The sequence below is a fragment of the Pygocentrus nattereri genome, chromosome 25 (assembly GCF_015220715.1).
Source record: "Pygocentrus nattereri isolate fPygNat1 chromosome 25, fPygNat1.pri, whole genome shotgun sequence".
In the NCBI taxonomy this organism is placed as follows: Eukaryota; Metazoa; Chordata; class Actinopteri; order Characiformes; family Serrasalmidae; genus Pygocentrus; species Pygocentrus nattereri.
The window spans coordinates 5,739,577-5,756,536 of record NC_051235.1 but is presented as its reverse complement, the minus strand read 5'-3'; the positions used below and the strand labels follow the sequence as shown (position 1 = coordinate 5,756,536).

The window sequence follows — 16,960 nt, the reverse complement described above, 5'->3', positions numbered from 1 at the left end:
ACCAAAAGGACCACATGTTCTTGAGAGGGTTGTTTCCAAAATTAAAAACAGGGAACCAAAAACCCCAAGAACATAGTGCTCTGGAACTCCAGGACTGCTTCCAACATTATAAAGAGGGAACCAGAAGCTTCAGGAACACAGTGCCCTGGAACTCTAGGATTCTAGGGGAAACAAAGGCATCTAGAACATAGTTGGTTTTAATGAGAAGATCAAGGGCCCTTAGGAATGATGCCCCTGTTGGCCATGAGCTTTTATTACTTGCTGGCTTTATTAGACTTATAGCTCCAGTGCAAAAAGAAAGAAGCCTACCACTTTAACAACCACTGTACAGAATGCATGTCGTCCAGACTCTCTGACTGGACCAGCCTGCACTTTCTCTCTCTCCCTCAAACTGTTGCAGCTGTACGAGAGTCCTGTTTAACACAGGAGCCTTATCTGTTCCTGCACTGCACACACACAGCAGATAGCACACAACTTATCTACACAGAGCAAGGATTTCTCACAGAGAGAGCAAGAGAGAGCAAGAGAGAGAGAGAGAGAGAGAGAGAGAGAGAAAGAGAAGAGAGAGAGAGTGTGATTAGAATTCTCCAGGCACACTGACGTCCACTACAGTTTTGCTGCTGGCTGTCTTTGTTCACATTTAAGCCCCTCTCTCTCTCTCTCTCTCTCTGTGCACAGAAGAGAGGAACGAACAACTTCTCATATAACTTAAAAAGCTCACCTCCCTCACCCACTCCCACTTTATCTCTTCTTTTTTCCCTCCTTTCCTTTCATCCTCTCTCTTTCTTTTTGGATGTGGTATTCATTGGCCTCCAGATTTGAACAATGAGCAGCAACAGAGGAGAACAAAGCCACAGCTGCTTACTCCAGCAATGAAAAGGCCACTGGAACAGGACTGACTCGGGATCAGCCTAGGGCTCCAACACTGACTGAGCAAGTTCAAGGCTAAAGGAATGTCCAATCTGCCAATTGGCTTTCGCTGTAAGTTGAGTCAACAGGTTTCCTCTTCTTTTCCAAATACAGGGAGAGATCTGTGGCAGTCGATCGCACCTTATGGACTCGACCGAAGATTGCTGGAGCGTTCCTTTAATGAAGAAAAACTGACCCTGGATCAGCTCATTTGGGCCTTCTGGAACCCTCCCTAAGGAGAGCTTGAGTACGCCACTTCAGGTTGGAATCTCTTGCTTTGTATGAACGAGAGAGAGAGAGAGAAAGAGAGAGAGAGAGAGTCAGAGAGAGAGCACCACAGAAGCAAAGCAGTAAAGGTTCAGGCCGGGGGTAACCTTTACACGCCACTGTGGGTCACACATAAATTTGCTCTTTCAAAGCACTCTGCACTTTCTGTTCTCCCCCTTTATCACCCGTTTTTCTCTCTTTTCTCTTGTTCACATGCTGGGCTGCTTATCACTTCAAACATGCAGTGTGGCACTAAAAAGTTCATCAGCTACCCATAAAGTGAAAGTTCAGCCCTTATAAACTGTAAAAAAAGAAAATCTGTACAATAACAGACAAAACCCGTTAATTAACAGGAAAAGTATGTTCTTTCAATAATGGTAAATATCCGTAAAATTAGTGATTTCATTTCTTACACGCCCTGTCTTCTACAGTATTTCATGAGTTATTATGATATACAGTTATCATAATAACAACAGAACATCCATTCATATAAATGCAAATGTCTGTTAAAATACAGCATACGTATGGTTTATTCATACACATTTAACCATTTCCTTGTAAACCAGTTAAATTATAAAGTACTTTGACAGTTAAAGTACATTTTGTTTTACTGTCTAACTTCACAGTTTTACAGTCACATAATAAACTAGGTTTACATTTGATTTTGATTTCTGCATCAACAGGTTTTGACTTTCAGTGTTGAACAATGGCAAAAAACATGGCTTTCCACAAAAGCTACACTGTGCACACAACAGCAACTTTTTAATCAAACACAAGTCATAACAGAATCTACTTTTTACTTCCGAACACAAACATTGCAAAGATTAAAAATATGCAATCGGCACCTGAGACGGTTTCTCAGCTGAAAAATAATTCAATTAAAGCGCAGAGAATTAAAATAATCAAATTTTTAAAAGTGAATTTGGGCTAATTTTCTGCATAATTCAGTAGTTGGGATGTAAACAAAGTCATTCAGAGTGGTTTGATGAAATGGTGCATCGTAGAAAAAACAGATGTTTTACATTTATGTTTTTACAGTGGTGCTGATAGGAACCGGGGGTCTACAACATCGACAAGGCTAATAAGGCCACTGTATTAACTTTCCCAAGCCACCAGTAAATCTTCAGAGTCTGCATACGCTGTGAACTCGGTCGGTTCTCTACACATCAAACCACTCAAAATGATGAAATCTGAACATTTAATTAGGCAGAGATGTTTAAACGTCCATGGAAGGCTACTTAAAAAAAAGCCAACTAAAGTGCAGAAGCAATCATTTTTCGGCTCAAGGTTTTGGCGGTGTTCACCGGCATTTCTACACGAATTACGGATTTGGACTGACCGCTCATTGTGGTCCCGTAATGATTTCCTAATATTCCTGAATGGTTGTATGAAGGTCACTTTGTTAAGCAAGCAGGCACAAAGCAACCCAGTAGGAATGAAGCTGCATTAGCATGTGAATGGCTGTCAGTGACCCCTCTCACAGTCTTCTCCAAATCTCTTCTTCCTCTCCTCCACAGCAACCCAACATGCAGCTTTTCTTCCTCTCCACAGCTGCCTACGGCCTAGCTGGACAAAATGCTCCTGTCAAAGCTAATCACAGGAATGAGGAATGAGGAAACTATTTCTACTCCCAACAAGAAAGAGTTCTCTCTAACGCTTGAAGGAGGAGAGTTCAATTTGAGTGTTCATGGAAGTGTTGCCTGGCTATTTCAGTGGAACTACAGTTGGGACAGTAAGTAAAATGTCAATATAAACAATATTTGACCTGTATTGAATTGAAAACAGTACAGAAACAAAAGGCTAAATATGATGCTTGCAACACATCTAAAAGGCAGCATATGTGCTCCAAAATGTGTTCAGTGTTAATGATTCATGACAACATCATCAAAGATGACGCCTTCTGAACTTTATGCTGGTAACAATCTGGATAGTGCTTTTCTTCTTTGGCCCAGAGAACACCAAGTCCACTAGTTTCATAAGTCTGCAAAGACTCGTCAGATCGCAATACGTTTTTCTACAGTGCATCAGTCCATTTCAGACGAGCTATGGCCCAGGGAAACTGTCGGCGTTTCTGGACACTGTTGACATGTGACTTCCACTGTGCCTAGTACAGTCTATTTCAAATGGGCTTGAGCCCAGAGAAGTCGGCAGCATTTCTGGACACCGTTGACGTGACTTCCACTGTGCAGAGTACACTCTACTACGGATGTTTATTATCAAGGATTTCCTGAGCCCATGTGATGATGTCAATCACAAAAGCATGCTGGTTTTTAATGCAGTGCCCTTTCACAAGGTCACAAGCATTCAGCTGCACTTTTAGGCCCTGCTTTTAACACACAGAATTCCCTGAATCTTTTGATAATATTACCAAGGTAGAGAGTCAAACACATAAAATCCTTGCAAATGCTGATTGTGGAACATTGTTCTTAAACAGTCCATTTTTGACTAAGTAGTGAGCCTCAGTCAACCCCACATCATCTGTTTGAAAATGTCTTAAATTGTCTTATCCCAACTTTTTTGCAATGTGTTGCAGGCATCGATTTCGGAATGAGCTTTCATTGCCCTCATTTATACACATTTATAATTCCGAACTGATGTCATTTCTATGAGAATGTTTTTTTTCTTATGAGCTCCAAAATTTTGGGAGGATCAGAAATAACATTTATGACAGTATAACATTTTTGTTAGTGTACCTCTGAATTAGTGTTGTCATTAGGACATATTAGTAACTCCACATCTAAGCTGTTTTTTCTATGGCAAAAATAAATGTGGTAAACAAAATGGTTGCAAATGTAATATTTTTTGTCCATTTTTAATCTTCTAGTCCTAAACATTTTTGAAATTTGAAAAGTACTACTGAATTCAACACTAACAAGTCCGAGTCAGAGTCCGAGTCACTGGTGTTAAAGTCAAAGTCGAGTCCCAAGTCTTTGTTGATTTTCTCGAGTCTAAAGTCATACAATTTGTGACTTGAGGCAGACCTGAGTCCAAGTCATATGACTTGAGTCCACACCTCTGCTTTTTAGTGATAAATAGGCGGGCCTTGATGTGCAAAAAGCTGAGGACCCCTCTTTTAATATATATGTCTATGATTCACTATAGAAGTCCTTCAATTAATAATTAAAGCCTTCCAAATGAAGAGTAAATTGAGGCTGTGGCTGTTTTAAAAGCATCACGTGGACCACTGTTTCATAGCCATTGAAATCTCGAGAACCCCAGCAATCCCAGCTCTAGATTAGTTCAGTGAAGATGAACAGAGGCCTTACAGTGAGTCGGAAAAGCTCAGAGCTCGGAGGGTAGTCCCCAGCACTCTGCATAAACATGCTTAATAAATCACAGAGCAAAACCCCACTGCAGCGGCCTTGTCCTCTGATGCCTTTTTAATTGCTGGGTGCAGGACAGAGCTGAGGCCGGCAGTGCTGACCCAGGAAGGAGGGAAAAAAAGAACAAACAATAATTATGGGAGGGGAAAAAAATATGGACGTGGAGGCTTTTCTGCAGACGCTCAAACCAGAGAGCCTTGGAGAGCCTTGCATGTTGTCCCTCGGGCAACGTTAAAAAAGTCAATATCTAATCAATTATTCAGGCACAGCAAGGCCCCGTCTGGCACGGACTCCGCCGTCTGGCAGGGAGCTGAAAACCCTCATTCCGTTTTCCGTGATTCTGTCTATTCCAGCAGATTTTGAGCACAGCCCGGGCTTTGGCTTCTGAAAAATCACGCTCTCCAATTCTGGACGAGTAGAACCTGGAACACTTTCAGGTTGGCGGTGAGCGGAGATAAGAGTCTGAAGAATTTGAGCTCGAGCCACTCTCCACTGCAGTCGCTGGACACGGCAACCCGGCCATTAAACACAAACAGCGCAGCACATACCTGCCTGAAATAACTCCTCACACACCCCCGGCCTAACATTAGCATGCTTCTGCTAGGGGAGCGTGGGGGCTGGAGTTAAACAGGGACGTCTTTTTTGGCCATTTATGACATTCATCTGCCAGGAAAAATCCCATGCACCTGCTTCAAATAAGCACTCAGAGAAACGGATGGTGGAAAACCCTGAGCTGTCAATTACATTAGGTTAGGATTTTCTGTAGGTTAGCATTAGAGAAGGCCACTTCTCTGGCCTGAGGGGCCTACTGATCCAAATGCTTAGATCTTGCCATTTAAAGAGTTCATGTTTAGCTCATAATTTAAAGGATTTTATCTATTAAAATAACTCATTCCACCCACCCTATCAGTGATGCAATTAACAAAATGTCAGAATACAGTGAATGATGTACTGTTGTATGTACTGTTGTGCAATCAGAGACCACCCTTCCCTGCCACGCCAGGGACAGCACTGTGTCAGCTGTAAAGTTTGGTGGAGGAGGGATGATGATACAGGCTTGTTTTTCAGGGGGTGGCCTAGAAAACTTAGTTCCAGTGAAGGGAAATCTTAATGTTTCAGCCCCAAGACATTTTGGACATGTCTATGTTTCTGCTCTTCTGGATGAATGGGCAAACATTCCCACAGACACTCTCCAATATCTTCTATTTAACGTCACTTTTGACTTGAAATTAAATGAAGGGTGTTCTCAGACCTCTGCGCAGTACTCTCCATCTAATCCTAAATCAACTGATTCAATGACATTTTTATAAAAGAAAAAACGAAGAAATATTTAGGGAATATTTAAAATAAAAACAAATAATGAAAACTAAAACTTGACAAGGTAAAACACGCTTTGCCTGTTGCGTCCATGGCAACCTTGAGGCTGAAGCTTTAGTATTGTCTAGCAAACAGGCGCTAGTTACTCTAGATAGTTATGTAAGCCTGGTAGCACTTTCTATGATTGTCAGATTTATAAGCATCTATAAACACATTTATAACATGTTATAATGCATTCCTAAGGCATTATAAACATGGTTATAAGTATTTCTAAAAATGAAGTACACTGAATTACACTTTATAGCCATGTTTATTATGCATTATGAATTGCTAACATAATGCCTTATAAGTAGTGTTAATAACATGTTATACTGTCAGTGTCAAAGTAGTCAGTCCCAGCTTGGAGAGCATAAAGATGAATACAAAGTTTATTTACATCCTGAGATTTCCAGTATTTTATTTCTCAGTGCTGGGGCTCTTACAGCTGCATCTTCGGGGCTTCAGTCCTGAATATTCAGACACTCCAAACACTATAATATTGCATAATATCTGCAGTGTTAAGTTAGAGTCAGGCTAACGGTGGTGCACATTAACAGTGGTGTACATTGACTTTCCCACATTGGGTGAAACACTGAGGGCAGCTCTAGTTTAAACTCTGACGTTTGAAGCCTGTAATGAGCTTTACTGTGGATGATTTAGTGTTTCAGTAAATCCTTCAGTAAATTCTTCAGCTTGAAGACTCACTCTTAACCCTGGAGGAGGCTTTAGTCCAGTACGCTTCACTTTACTTAGAGCGGACAAATGCAGCTTATGAGCTCTTATAATTTGCTCTGAATAGTACTTATAAAGCATTATATTAACTACTCATAATACATAATAAGCATGGCTATAACATGTAATGCACACACACACACACACATATTTTCCAAGCCGCTTCTCCCTCAGAGTCGCGGGGGGTAACATGTAATGCATTTTTATCAATATTTATAGCCATGTTTATGATTCCTGATGAATGTGTTTATCGATGCTTACAAACGTGACATTCATATAAAGTGTTACCTTTAACCTTATATTTGATATGACAGTCCATTTGACGAGCCACAGTGGAGAGTTTTTACTGCTACTAGCTAAAATAGCTAACACTTCAGCACTGTAGGCTTTAAACGAGCTGTGCTCAGTGATTATGTCTGGCAAACACTCACTGTGAACCACTGCACAGCTCTGTAGATACTTCTCCTCTAATTATCCCAAAGGCAAGGCCTTCACCAAGGCAGGCTTCCAACATAGCACAGGGTCTGACTTTGATTGGTCAGTCTCTACATACCATTCACAGTGACAGGTGCGCAGGCCAAGGTCTCTCGAGCCAGAATTTATGACCTCAAGAGAGCAAGAGGACCTCCACAGCTGCAGGGAGCACTCAGTCTGGACAGGGGTTGAGGTACAGGCCAAAATTCATACCTGGAGCTGGACATAGCACCACCCAGCAGCTAATAAACAGTGTCCACTACAGAAACCAGTACTCAAGCACTCCAAGTTTTGATCATTTCTGAACCTACACGACCCGTGAGCGAAAAGAAGTCATATCCACATCAAGCCTAAGAATTTGCAGGCAGATATAGAATAATACGTAAATGATCATTTTGGAATGGGTATAATTATTAGGCTCTGAGAGAGCTCAGATACACAGGGAGATAAGGAGCTGTTTCTGAGAAAAGGAACATTACATTTTGCAGACCCTCCCTAATAACCTAGAAATGCACTGCTTGACCCTGTCATGAGCTCCACAAATAAAGGGAGGAATTGTAGCGTTGCAAACTGGAACACAGCCAAGCGTGAAAATGTAGTGAAAAATGAGCTGAAAAAGTACAAACATGCACAAAGAGGTACGGCCTCATCGAATGATGGTACCGAACAGCAGAGGTGGACGAAGTACACAGACCATGTACTTCAGTTAAAGTCGAGACCCCCAAGGTAAAATATTCCTCCAGTAAAAGTAGAAGTTCCTCCCTTTAGAGCTCCACTTGAGTAAAAGTACTAAAGTATTTACCTTCAAATGTACTTAAGTATAAAGTAAAAGTACTAAAAGAGTAATTCTGGCTCTGATGTCCTGTTATCATTTTTATAACCAGACTGGCTTCATGAACTCATTTCAGGTGAAAGTCCTCCAGCGTCTCTCTTGGTAAACCAGTCTTTTAGTAGAACGTCATTAATTAGTGACGCTGACGTCTATTAAAATGATCAGAAGCACAAAACACTGAAGGTAAACAGTTTCCATCAGGGAGAACCGAGTGGCTCTGAAATCACTTTTTACACACAAGCAAAGTTTCAGTTTCAGATTTATTTACAACTTAGTTCCAAGTTTAAGTTGAATAAAAACTGGCTTTAAACTCAGGATCACAGATGAGCTCCTTTACTATGTTGATCTGTAGGCGTCTGTTCATAAACATAAACCAGCCCAAACTCATTTACTATAAAATGAAATGGTGTTTGTAGAAATTCAGAAAAAAGCCGCGTCAGTCTCGACTGCATATGTGGACATATTTCTATATTGAGCTCTATTTACACAAAGTTAGGTTAGTTCATCATTTATGTTGAACAGACTCTCCCAAAGTTTTACGCTGCTGCGCTGACGTTGAACCGCGTGCTGCACTGGGTCGGTATGACCAACAGGTCAAAACCAGCTCTAAACAAAGTGACCGCTGGGCCCTGATTGGTGCTCTGGCTTTGCGCTTCTTTCGTTTTGACATGTTACGTTTTTATACACACAGAAACCAAAAGGAACATCAGATTTCTCAAAATGTAGGAGGAAAAAGTCGGATATTAGACTCTGAAATGTAGTGGAGTGAAAGGAAAAAGACGCCCAGAACGGAGAAACTTCAGTACAGATACACCAAAAATACTAAAGTACAGAAACTAATTACATTTACTCAGTTACTCAGTTACTGTCCACCAGTGACGAACAGTACTGTATTATCACTGATATTCAGAGTAAGCAAAAAGCCTAATCTTTTACACTCTTAAAAAAGATGGTTCTTTAAGGGTTCTTTAGTAAAGAAAATGGATCTATAAAGAACCATGAACAATCAAAGAAACCTGTGCATGAGAGAATCTGTTTTGCATCATGAAAGAGTTCCTTAGATTGATCGAGATGGTTCTAGCATTGAAAAGGGTTCTATATCCCGCATCTCTCCTCTAACACATGAAAAATGCCAACTTTGCATGCTAAGTATGCTGCGAAAAATAGAACTGTGTGGAGCTCATATAGTCACAGGTGTGGAAAAACCCCACAGACATTCGTAAGGAAAAGGCTGAGAATCACTGGTTTATTACAGCATGAATTTATGGGGATGTCTGATATTCACTTTACCAGAGTGACGTGTCTTTAAACTAGAGAAACAATGTATTTAAAATTAGAAAACACTAATACATCTGACAAACTATGAGAAAATGTACTATAACTCCAGCCCTCGATTACCTAAAGTGATTGTAGTTTCCTCCCACTTTCAATACGCATCATCGGAAGGGACTTTTCCTAGAACGTACACCAGGAAATCCCACTCTAGCGACTATTAGGCTACGTTCACATTCCAAGCCTCATTTCTCAAATCCGATTTTTTACTCAAATCCGATCTCTCTGACACGATGGTTCACGCCGGTTTAGCTAAGTGACTCAAGTCTGCCATTAATGTTATGAACTAGTGTCCTGAAATGACCCTCATGAGCTCCTCCTACTCAGTAACGTCACGTGACTGAATCACTGCATCATCAGCACAAACTAACGAGCAGAACGAGCTTCGCTGAGAAGATCATTAACTCTGATCAGCTCTCACCTTCGTTATTAGAGCCAAACGGAGGAGAAGAAGGTGAGATGAGCTGCTTTTCCACGGTTTACAGGCTTTAACGTCTGTTCGGCGCTGCTGCCAGAGTAACACTGAATGAAGGCTCATGTGCAGTGGGAATAAAACCACATGAATTCCAATCTGAGCGTCACATTAAGGTCCCATGGCCACGAATCAGATACGTATCCAAGGACCACATATGAAAGTGTCTCAGGTCGGATTTGAAAAGATCAGATTTGTCCACACAGCCCTGAAAACATGAGATCTGAGTCACATTAGGGCAAAAAATCGGATTCATGCCAATTCAGCCTGGTATTGTGAACGTAGCCCTAAAGATCTGCTTTAGGAGGTGAGCGTACAACAGATACTGCAATGCTTGCTATGGTTGCAGTGGTTCCTATATCTGTTTCCATTGGTCTATTCATCATGAGTTGTGCCCACAGTGTAAATGGTAGCGGGTGGCGGCCCTACGCCACCGTCTGGCACTCGTGTTGATGTACATATGCAGTTAGCGCAACGCTAATTTGAGTATAAGCTTCCATTCCTTGTTAGCTACATTCCATTGTTTTTAGCTGCCAAGCTCCTTTAAGGTTGCACATTAGTGACACGTTTGACTAATTTTGTGGTTTTGCTTTGAAGCACAGTGTAAACCTGCTCCACTTCCTGCAGGACCATGCTTTAAACGTTAATACTTGTTGACAGCTTTGGACTGGTCAGCCTCATTAACACAGCAAACGTACAGCCCGAGGGTCACTCAGGCGACAAGTCTGGTGAACACTTCGGCATGCGGAACTGGCTCCTTTCCAAGAACTGCACTTCTATCTAGAGCCAGAGTGCATACCTTGAAGTGTTACATCTTCGCAAGCCCATCCAAGACAAACACGGTTTACTAAACCTGATAACGTTGTCTTGGCCGGCAGCGTGTTTGTATGAAGAAGCTGCACTGGATTTGCGCTTTTAGCTGTGTGTTTTGGCACCGTTTTCACGCCCAAGCTCAGTTATGAACCATTAATTATGCAACACACCTGGCAAAAACAGCCAGCTTTGAAGCTCCAATGCTGTACCAGACACGTCTCCCAAAGCAGGAGAACAGCCACCAAACTGGCTTCATTAACTTTCACTTAAGGCAAAACGTTCTTAATGCCATTTACATAATTCTCATGAATCTTATTCCAGACAAGAAAGGCCTTAAGTTCACAGTCAGCGCAGTGTCAGAAGGCTCATTAAAGGGGCTTAAAACTTGCATTAAACATGCTATCGGCCATGTTTTGAAGTCCCTCTGCATCAACAGTTTGACAGAATTTGACTGTTTTTTGTTTATGTCAATACAACGTTGTTGGGTCACTACAATATCCAGAGTGCACTGCATATGTATGTCATGCAACCATGGGAATCCTCCTACAGCTGCTATGCACTGACGTAGAGACTAATATATCGATGTTGTTGGACGAAAACCTCATATCTCCATTTCTGTCGTTTTGAGTTTTTTGACGTAATTTGAAAACGCCTGTTGTTCTTTATATTGTGTGTAAATTTCGTAATGAACGGACCAAAAGAAATGACTTAAAATGGCTTGGAAAGACGTCTGGTTCCATTGACTTACATTAAATGAAAAGCAGGCTTTTGCCTTCTCCTGTAAAGTTACCATTATGGAGATACAACAGCGATGACCATAGATATACAACACCTAGGTGCCACTTTATCCGTTGTCCTCTATCTAGCACGTCGAGTAATTTAAGGTCGAGTAATTTAAATTTACTGTCTGTTCCACGTTCTCGATTAAAGACTTGTGGAGATCAAGCATTTGAGGTCGTCGCTCCTAAATTGTGGAGTACACAGCGTCACATTAAGGTCACATGGCCATGAATCGGATACGTGTCCGATCTAGGACCTCATATGAAAGTGGCTCAGGTCGGATTTGAAAAGATCAGATTTGCGTCCACACAGCCCTGAAAACACCAGATCTGAGTCACATCAGGACAAATAATCTGATTTGTGCCACTTCAGCCTGGTAATGTGAACGCAGCCAAAGAAACAGTCTGTAAGTTTCTCTATAATGATCCACTTCTCATCAAACCACTCTGAATCACTTTCCGGACTGAATTATTCAGAAGTTTTTGAAAAAACGTTTTGTCTTGGATTTGAAGTAGAAAAGGTCGCTCGACATCCAGTTCATATTAAAAAGATTATGAAAATGAATAAACAGGAGCTTTAATATGTTCCTGTACCTTCAGGTTTTTCATGTTTTTGTTTTTTTCGCAGTTTCTATCGGTCCACTTGTCACGAGTTACGCAAAGTAAAGCTCATCTGATGGTGAAAAAACAAAAACACAAACAATCGAGTTGCAATGTTTTCATAGTTATAGTACATCTTCACCATAATAATGAATTTCATTATTTTTTACATCATTTGAAAAATACCACCAGCTCATTGTCTTATATTGAGCAATTCATAACCAATAGAAACTTCACTTCAAATAAAATTTGGTTATATTAACTTATATTTAACGTCTCTTGTAAAGTTACCAATTCAGAGATATGAAGTTTTGTTATGAAAGGCTAATAAATCCAGTGAGAAACAGAAGATAAAGCTACAGTAAAGGAAAACAGAGTAATTGTAATATCCTGATAAGGGCTGGAAAGCTAGCAATCCTCTTGGCACAAGCTTCTGGTGATGAATCTAAAGGAATTGTGGGTAGTGTGGTGGTTCACTGCAGTCAATCAAATGTGGGCGAGGAGTGCCAGTGAGGAGTGAGGCCCTGAGACAGCGCCAGTGAGGAGTTAAGCCCTGAGCCCGGGCAGAATTTAGAGACGTCTTCTATCAGACAGACCGTGGAGCTCTCCAGAGGGGAGAGAGGCTCACATTCCAGCGTCCACTCCTCTCCTGACAACCACACAGGCTCTGCCAGGGCCGGCCTCTGAGGGACTCGGCTCAGCCAGAGATGAGATATGTTGCGTGTTCAGTGCTTTACATGGTAAACAGTTCAATAGTCTAACCTTCAGTGCCACACTTAAATTGCCTCCCAGTACACTGGCACTGTGTTCAGACTGTAGGCCAATCAAATTGCATATGCTGATTTGACTTGAATTGGCAGAGATGAGCTAATTAACATATCTAATACATCCAGGTGATATATATATATATATATATATGTATTCTCAAAACCTCTGAGTAATTACATGATTACAATGTAAACAGTCACACACTCATTCTAGCCATTCTAGAGAATCTCAGACCTGTTCACAGTGGTGGTGATAGGAATCAGACGTCCACCTCTAAAAGCTCCCTCGTTTTTTATTCCTTCTCCTGTAAAGCTACCACTTTGGAGAATTGAGATTTTGTTGTGAAGGCACGTGTGGCTTCACTTGTTATGGCGTCAAATCCAATTCAAAATTGGAAAAATTTGCAAGCAAGGGAGACTGATATTGCGTGAGGAAAACTACTCTCACATGCGCAAAGACAACTGCTCGCACGTCTGTGTGCTTTTCCTGGTGTGAGTGTGCTTTTCCTGGTGTGAGTGTGCTTTTCCTCGTGTGAGTGTGCTTTTCCTCATGTGAGTGTGCTTTTCCTCGTGTGAGTGTGCTTTTCCTCGTGTGAGTGTGCTTTTCCTCGTGTGAGTGTGCTTTTCCTCGTGTGAATGTGCTTTTCCTCGTGTGAGTGTGCTTTTCCTCGTGTGAGTGTGCTTTTCCTCGTGTGAGTGTGCTTTTCCTCGTGTGAGTGTGCTTTTCCTCGTGTGAGTGTGCTGTTCCTCGTGTGAGTGTGCTTTTCCTCGTGTGAGTGTGCTGTTCCTCGTGTGAGTGTGCTTTTCCTCGTGTGAGTGTGCTTTTCCTCGTGTGAGTGTGCTTTTCCTCGTGTGAGTGTGCTTTTCCTCGTGTGAGTGTGCTTTTCCTCGTGTGAGTGTGCTTTTCCTCGTGTGAGTGTGCTTTTCCTCGTGTGAGTGTGCTTTTCCTCGTGTGAGTGTGCTGTTCCTCGTGTGAGTGTGCTTTTCCTCGTGTGAGTGTGCTTTTCCTCGTGTGAGTGTGCTTTTCCTCATCTGAGTGTGCTTTTCCTCGTGTGAGTGTGCTTTTCCTCGTGTGAGTGTGCTTTTCCTTGTGTGAATGTGCTTTTCCTCATGAGTGTGCTTTTCCTCATGTGAGTGTGCTTTTCCTCGTGTGAGTGTGCTTTTCCTCGTGTGAGTGTGCTTTTCCTCATGAGTGTGTGCTTTTCCTCATGTGAGTGTGCTTTTCCTGGTGTGAGTGTGCTTTTCCTCGTGTGAGTGTGCTTTTCCTCGTGTGAGTGTGCTTTTCCTCGTGTGAGTGTGCTTTTCCTCGTGTGAATGTGCTTTTCCTCGTGTGAGTGTGTTTTTCCTCGTGTGAGTGTGCTTTTCCTCGTGTGAGTGTGTTTTTCCTCGTGTGAGTGTGCTTTTCCTCGTGTGAGTGTGTTTTTCCTCGTGTGAGTGTGCTTTTCCTCGTGTGAGTGTGCTTTTCCTCGTGTGAGTGTGCTTTTCCTCGTGTGAGTGTGCTTTTCCTCGTGTGAGTGTGCTTTTCCTCGTGTGAGTGTGCTGTTCCTCGTGTGAGTGTGCTTTTCCTCGTGTGAGTGTGCTTTTCCTCGTGTGAGTGTGCTTTTCCTCGTGTGAGTGTGCTTTTCCTCGTGTGAGTGTGCTGTTCCTCATGTGAGTGTGCTTTTCCTCATCTGAGTGTGCTTTTCCTCGTGTGAGTGTGCTTTTCCTCGTGTGAGTGTGCTTTTCCTCGTGTGAGTGTGCTTTTCCTTGTGTGAATGTGCTTTTCCTCATGAGTGTGCTTTTCCTCATGTGAGTGTGCTTTTCCTCGTGTGAGTGTGCTTTTCCTCATGTGAGTGTGTGCTTTTCCTCATGTGAGTGTGCTTTTCATGGTGTGAGTGTGCTTTTCCTCGTGTGAGTGTGCTTTTCCTCGTGTGAATGTGCTTTTCCTCGTGTGAATGTGCTTTTCCTCGTGTGAGTGTGCTTTTCCTCGTGTGAGTGCGCTTTTCATCGTGTGAGTGCGCTTTTCATCGTGTGAGTGCGCTTTTCCTCGTGTGAGTGTGCTTTTCCTCGTGTGAGTGTGCTTTTCCTCGTGTGAGTGTGCTTTTCCTCGTGTGAGTGTGCTTTTCCTCGTGTGAGTGTGCTTTTCCTCGTGTGAATGTGCTTTTCCTCGTGTGAATGTGCTTTTCCTCGTGTGAGTGTGCTTTTCCTCGTGTGAGTGTGCTTTTCCTCGTGTGAGTGTGCTTTTCATCGTGTGAGTGCGCTTTTCATCGTGTGAGTGCGCTTTTCCTCGTGTGAGTGTGCTTTTCCTCGTGTGAGTGTGCTTTTCCTCGTGTGAATGTGCTTTTCCTCGTGTGAGTGTGCTTTTCCTCGTGTGAGTGTGCTTTTCCTCGTGTGTGTGCTTTTCCTCGTGTGAGTGTGCTTTTCCTCGCGTGAGTGCGCTTTTCCTCGTGTGAGTGCGCTTTTCATCGTGTGAGTGCGCTTTTCATCGTGTGAGTGCGCTTTTCCTTGTGTGAGTGCGCTTTTCCTCGTGTGAGTGTGCTTTTCATCGTGTGAGTGTGCTTTTCCTTGTGTGAGTGTGCTTTTCCTTGTGTGAGTGTGCTTTTCCTCGCGTGAGTGCGCATTTCCTCGCGTGAGTGCGCTTTTCCTCGCGTGAGTGCGCTTTTCCTCGCGTGAGTCTGCTTTTCCTCGTGTGAGTGTGCTTTTCCTCGTGTGAGTGTGCTTTTCCTCGTGTGAGTGTGTTTTTCCTCGTGTGAGTGTGCTTTTCCTCGTGTGAGTGTGCTTTTCCTCGTGTGAGTGTGCTTTTCCTCGTGTGAGTGTGCTGTTCCTCGTGTGAGTGTGCTTTTCCTCGTGTGAGTGTGCTTTTCCTCGTGTGAGTGTGCTTTTCCTCATCTGAGTGTGCTTTTCCTCGTGTGAGTGTGCTTTTCCTCGTGTGAGTGTGCTTTTCCTTGTGTGAATGTGCTTTTCCTCATGAGTGTGCTTTTCCTCATGTGAGTGTGCTTTTCCTCGTGTGAGTGTGCTTTTCCTCGTGTGAGTGTGCTTTTCCTCATGAGTGTGTGCTTTTCCTCATGTGAGTGTGCTTTTCCTGGTGTGAGTGTGCTTTTCCTGGTGTGAGTGTGCTTTTCCTCGTGTGAGTGTGCTTTTCCTCGTGTGAGTGTGCTTTTCCTCGTGTGAATGTGCTTTTCCTCGTGTGAGTGTGTTTTTCCTCGTGTGAGTGTGCTTTTCCTCGTGTGAGTGTGCTTTTCCTCGTGTGAGTGTGTTTTTCCTCGTGTGAGTGTGCTTTTCCTCGTGTGAGTGTGTTTTTCCTCGTGTGAGTGTGCTTTTCCTCGTGTGAGTGTGCTTTTCCTCGTGTGAGTGTGCTTTTCCTCGTGTGAGTGTGCTTTTCCTCGTGTGAGTGTGCTTTTCCTCGTGTGAGTGTGCTTTTCCTCGTGTGAGTGTGCTGTTCCTCGTGTGAGTGTGCTTTTCCTCATGTGAGTGTGCTTTTCCTCGTGTGAGTGTGCTTTTCCTCGTGTGAGTGTGCTTTTCCTCGTGTGAGTGTGCTGTTCCTCATGTGAGTGTGCTTTTCCTCATCTGAGTGTGCTTTTCCTCGTGTGAGTGTGCTTTTCCTCGTGTGAGTGTGCTTTTCCTCGTGTGAGTGTGCTTTTCCTTGTGTGAATGTGCTTTTCCTCATGAGTGTGCTTTTCCTCATGTGAGTGTGCTTTTCCTCGTGTGAGTGTGCTTTTCCTCATGTGAGTGTGTGCTTTTCCTCATGTGAGTGTGCTTTTCATGGTGTGAGTGTGCTTTTCCTCGTGTGAGTGTGCTTTTCCTCGTGTGAATGTGCTTTTCCTCGTGTGAATGTGCTTTTCCTCGTGTGAGTGTGCTTTTCCTCGTGTGAGTGTGCTTTTCATCGTGTGAGTGCGCTTTTCATCGTGTGAGTGCGCTTTTCCTCGTGTGAGTGCGCTTTTCCTCGTGTGAGTGTGCTTTTCCTCGTGTGAGTGTGCTTTTCCTCGTGTGAATGTGCTTTTCCTCGTGTGAGTGTGCTTTTCCTCGTGTGAGTGTGCTTTTCCTCGTGTGTGTGCTTTTCCTCGTGTGAGTGTGCTTTTCCTCGCGTGAGTGCGCTTTTCCTCGTGTGAGTGCGCTTTTCATCGTGTGAGTGCGCTTTTCATCGTGTGAGTGCGCTTTTCCTTGTGTGAGTGCGCTTTTCCTCGTGTGAGTGTGCTTTTCATCGTGTGAGTGTGCTTTTCCTTGTGTGAGTGTGCTTTTCCTCGCGTGAGTGCGCATTTCCTCGCGTGAGTGCGCATTTCCTCGCGTGAGTGCGCTTTTCCTCGCGTGAGTCTGCTTTTCCTCGT

At 43.1% G+C, this 16,960-nt stretch overlaps 1 protein-coding gene and 1 long non-coding RNA gene across 2 annotated transcripts in view; one reads left to right on the top strand and one right to left on the bottom strand.

The window, feature by feature from the left end:
• Positions 1 to 16,960, bottom strand: part of add3a (adducin 3 (gamma) a) — a 178,464-nt gene that overhangs the window by 113,000 nt on the left and 48,504 nt on the right. The gene's annotated exons all lie outside the window — the stretch shown is intronic.
• Positions 687 to 3,961, top strand: LOC119262449. The gene is made up of 2 exons (XR_005129648.1): positions 687 to 1,170; positions 2,694 to 3,961. It is a non-coding gene; the product is annotated as an uncharacterized LOC119262449 (long non-coding RNA).